The 5,089-nt window shown below is 42.8% G+C and overlaps 1 non-coding gene across 1 annotated transcript; it reads right to left on the bottom strand.

Moving 5' to 3' along the window:
• Window positions 1-3,233: 3,233 nt before the first annotated feature.
• Window positions 3,234-3,308, bottom strand: TRNAV-AAC. The gene has a single exon. It is a non-coding gene; the product is annotated as a tRNA-Val (tRNA).
• Window positions 3,309-5,089: the final 1,781 nt, after the last annotated feature.

The following is a 5,089-nucleotide window of genomic DNA, read 5'->3' as shown; positions in this document are numbered from 1 at the left end:
CGCTTGGGAGCGTGGTGGCGCTCCCTCGCGGGGTCTGGTGACCCAGCCTGGCATGTGAGGGGTCTGGTTACTTAGTCTGTACAATGGGTTTGAAAGTTCTCAGCCCTAGCCCTGACACTACAAATGGAAACTTAGTAAAATAACGAAACATTTCGGCTTTAGTTATGATTGCCTTACTCAACAAATGGCGTAGTCGTGTAGCTTTACAGATACTTTTTCAGCATCTTTGGAAGTGACCATATAATTTTTCTTTTTGCATTTTTTTTAATCATTATGAACTCAATATTTATTTTTTTTAGCCATTGTAATTATTTTCAAGTGTACAGTTCAGTGGCATTAACTACATTTACACTGTTGTGCAACCATCAATCACCTCCTTGAACTCACAATTTTAAAAAAAATTTTTATTGAATCAGAATTGATTATACATATTCGGGAGCGCCACCGCGCTTCTCAAGCGGCGCACTTATCCAGTGCGCCACCGGGCCGGTCCCACAATATTTATTTTTTTAACCATTGTAATTATTTTCAAGTGTACAGTTCAGTGGCATTAACTACATTTACACTGTTGTGCAACCATCAATCACCTCCTTGAACTCACAATTTTAAAAAAAATTTTTATTGAATCAGAATTGATTATACATATTTTCGGGGTTCAACATTGAGATATGTTGATCAAATCAATATTACTAGCATATATATTGTTAGAAATCATACTTATTCTTCATGCCCCTTGTCCAATCCCTCCCCATGCCCTGTTCCCTGCCCCCACCCCCGTCTAATCACCCTAGATTTCTTCTCTCCCTCTGAAAGAATAATGGTTACTCTGTTAACTTGTTGCCTAGATGATCTGTCCAATGCTGAGAGGCATGATCAGGTCCCCCAATACTATCATAGAGCAGATGCCTCTTCCATCACTCTGAAATGGGCTTGGTGGAGAGACATCGCAGACTGGGTCACAAACCCTTCACACACCAGGCTGGGTCACCAGACCCCTTCACGCAGGTCTCTGAGCTACGCAACCGGCCATACGGTTCTTGGAAGCAGCAGGTCTGGTAAAAACATGGCCACGCAGGGCAGGCACCCGAGGCAGTAAACACCAGCGAAAGTGGCGCCACCATGCAGGCGCACCTACTCCACCCACACACACAATGTTTACTGAACGACCCTGAACGGGCTCCAAGGTGAGGGGAGCCTGACCAAATTGTTCCATTTTCCCAACAACACAGTCCCGTCACCTTTCCCTTCCCATCACTGTCAGTTGTACCATTTCAATATTCCCAGAGTTTTTCACATCACAGTTTCTGTAACTGTACTCCTCACATTTGTTTTAGTCTAAGTTCTTCAGTTAATTAGATGCAATGCTCACTTACAGTCCTTTTTGTCTAGTTTTTCCATTTATTTTTGGTCAGCCGAAGTTCCTTCTTGGGAAGTTTATTCAGGAAAGACTCAAGAAAATTATATTCTGTTTATGCATGATTTTCGTGTGTTTATATGTGTAACATACTTTTTTTAATATGTGAAAAAAATGCTTAAACAATAATTGGCTGGGTATAAAATTCTTGTGTTATACTTTCTTTCCTTGAGGATGGCATTACTTGACTTTCTTCTCACCTTCAAGATTACTATGTAAAAGCCAGATGCCAGTCCAGTTATTTTCCCTTAAAGAAGATTTTATGGCTGGATATCTGGTGGAGTCTTCTCTTATCCATGTAGTGTACTAAATTTACTGGGATATATCTCAGTGTTATCATGCGTTGTCATTTTTTCCTCGAGACCTTAACATACCCCTTTCCAGTATGTTAACTGAAGTCATTTTATTTTTAGAAATTTCTCGTCTTATTTTTTTTAAACATTTTTCCTCTGCCATTTTTTCTCCTCCAAGAATACTAATTAACTATATGTAGTAATTCTTTGAACTGCATGCCCATCGGTTTTTGTCTACTCATTTTGAACTCTTCTTTGTCCATTTCCACTTCATTTTTATCACCTTTCTCAATCCTGGTGTGTTTTGTTTCTCACTCTGTCTTCTCATAGTTTCAGGATCACTTGTAATCAATTGTGCTGCATCTTTCTTTGTCCATTTCCACTTCATTTTTATCACCTTTCTCAATCCTGGTGTGTTTTGTTTCTCTGTCTTCTCATAGTTTCAGGATCACTTGTAATCAATTGTGCTGCATCCACTGCCTTCCACTTCATCCCTTAGCGCTGCCTGCCATCTCATATTCATCTCCATATATTGTCTCACCCTTTCCTTTTTGAGATCTTGTATATCTGTCTCGAAGTTTTGTTTTTTTTTTTAAATTTTAAAGTAAACTTACTTTTTTTCTTTTTCTTTTTTTTTTTTTGCAGGTGGCTGGTAAGGGAATCTGAACCCTTGCCTTGGTAAATTTACTTTTTTATGGATGTGTATAACACACATGCAGGAAACTTACAAACCATGTATGTACAGCTCAATGACTTTTCATCCATGTAACGAGACACCAAATGAAGAAACAGAACTTGCCAGCACCCCAGAAGCCTCCCCTCGTGGTGGCCTCCACATGGCTTCCCCGCAAGGATAACTGTGGTTCTGAATTCTAGCACCACAGGTTAGTTTTGCCTGCTCTTGAGCAAAATATAAATGGAATCACATGGTATGGATTCTTTTGTGCCTGGCTTCTTTTGTTCAGCATGTTTTCTATTGTTGCATGTTATCTAGTTTGTTCTTTTATGTTACTGAATTGTATTTTATTGTATAAATGTACCACAATTTATTCATTTCAACAGTAGGTTGTTTCCAGGTTGAATAGTGCTAGAATGATCACATCTTCTCGTGAACATACCTATGCATTTTTGTTGGGTACCTGTATAGGAGTGGTTCATAAGATATATGTAGGTTAGGTTGAATTTTATGAACCTGCTAAACTGCTTTCCAATGTGGTCGGACCAGTTTGCATCCCAAAGAGCAGTATGTGAGTGTCCCAGCTGCTCCACATCGTCCTGATACTTGGTGCTGTCTTTCATTTTAGCCAGTCTGGTGGGTGTGTGGAGTGACCACACTGTGATTCGCCTTTTCCTGATGATCAGCGAGGTTGCTTTTTAAACCCCTTTTCATCAGAGTTGATTGTTTAAGTGCTATGACGTCATGGCCATGTTTGGTCAAAATTTCCATCTGCTTCCAGGCAGCATTTTACAACTGGCGTTTATTTATTTGCATTTGCTTTTCTCCTTTTGGGGGCGGGGGGCGGGGCTGGCTGGTACGGGGATCCAAACCCTTGACCTTGGTGTTGTTAACACCACACTCTGACCGACTGAGCTAACCAGCCAGCACTTCTCTTTTTTGATTGCAGGATCTGCATACACCCTGTGCTGGCTCCTTTCCGATTATTATTCATCTTTGAACCAGGCAAGTTTAGACCACTATGTGTGGGGAGTTGATGGTTAGAAGGGGCCTGCTCATGTTCCAGGGCAGCAGATATTCTTAAGACGCAGATACCCGTCTGAGTGAAGTCCTTTAGCCTTCGCTTCTCCCCTTCGCCCAAACTCATCAGATGCAGGCTCGTCTCCCCTGCCCAACCTCACAGGCAGCCTGCCTCCCTGAGTAAGGCTGGTCTGCCTGGCTCCTCCCTTGTCGCCTTTGGTCATCGCTGCTGAGCATCCTGTCCTGCTTTGTTCACTGGGGTGTGTCACTGAATTTACAGAATTGTGCTCCACTGGCTTCGTCTAAGACATCAAACTATCTTCCCACAGTCTTGTTTAGTGTTTACATCATTTGGCATGCCTTTCTCACACTTTCATGGGTAAGAGTTTCCGATGTCTACTTGTTACATTTGTGCTAAAGTCTGGATTCTGCTTTTTGTTCTTCTTGCTGCTTTTGGGTAGATTTGGAGGAAATAAGCAGAGAGAAAGCTGCATTATTCTGGTGTTGTTGAAGCTGGAAGTCTTCTGTGTGCTACGACCTGTCTAACCAGCTGGCCTCAGTTTAGAGAGCCGCAGCCTGGGGAGAGCCTTAATCAACAGATAAATCTAGAGTTGTTGATATAAACGAATCTGCACAGCTGATGGTTTTCAGGAGAGAAGTTTACAGACTACTAGATCAGCCATGTAACTATACTAGTGTTAAAATAGAGCCTGTCAAGGTCAGATCAAGGGTTTGGATGCCTGTACCAGCCAGCTGCCAAAAAAACAAAAACAAAATAGAGCCTGCTGTTATAGGTTGAATTATGTCCCCCACCAAAATGCTGAAGACCTAACTCCCAGTACCTGTGAATGTGACCTTATTTGGAAATAGGGTCTTTGCAGATGATCAAGTTACACTGAGGCTGTTAAGTTGGACCCTAATCCAATTTGACTGATGTCATTATAAAAAGAAGAAATTTGAACAAAGAAACAGACATGCATGTAGGGAAAGAGCCATGTGAAGAGACAGAGGGAGAGGACAGTCAAGGAACACCAGAGGCCACCAGAAGCTAGAGAGAGGCCTGGAACAGATCCTTCCCCAGCACCTTCAGAGGGAGCACGGTGCTGTGGACACCTCGATTTTGGACTTCTGGCTTCTAGAACTGTGAAAGAATAAATTTCTGCTGTTTAAGTCCCCCAGTCTGTGGTACTTTGTTACGGCAGCCCTAGGAAATTGAGGCACCTGCCATGAGCCTGACATTCCCAACATTAGCATCCTTTCCTTATGTGTAGGTGTGGGGCCGGAGGACAGCAGTTGGTCACATGTTAGCCCTCAAGGATTATGTTTCCAGAGTATCACAATGCCCAGAATTGGGAGGAAGCAGGGAACTACTAAGTGTCTTTGAGGGATGGCAGCCTGAGCAAAAACAGGAAGGAGTCTCTGGCACAGCCTGGAGCCCCGTGAGTCTTCCCCACTCCTGGCTGCACTCAGGGTAACAACAGAATCCTGACATGGATCCCACAAAGCCCTCACCCACCTTCCAGCCTCGTCTATAACTGCTTGCTCCTGTATCTCCCCCTCCATCCGTGCTGAACTGTTCCCCCTTAACATCTTTCCTGAAAGTTCCCTCCAATTCCTTCCTTGTCAATACCCACACCCAACCCAGAGACAAACACTGTCCTAATTTCTTCCATCATGTCCATCTCA

Source organism: Galeopterus variegatus, unplaced genomic scaffold (assembly GCF_000696425.1).
Source record: "Galeopterus variegatus unplaced genomic scaffold, G_variegatus-3.0.2 Scaffold6120, whole genome shotgun sequence".
In the NCBI taxonomy this organism is placed as follows: Eukaryota; Metazoa; Chordata; class Mammalia; order Dermoptera; family Cynocephalidae; genus Galeopterus; species Galeopterus variegatus.
This window is presented reverse-complemented; position numbering and strand designations above follow the sequence as displayed.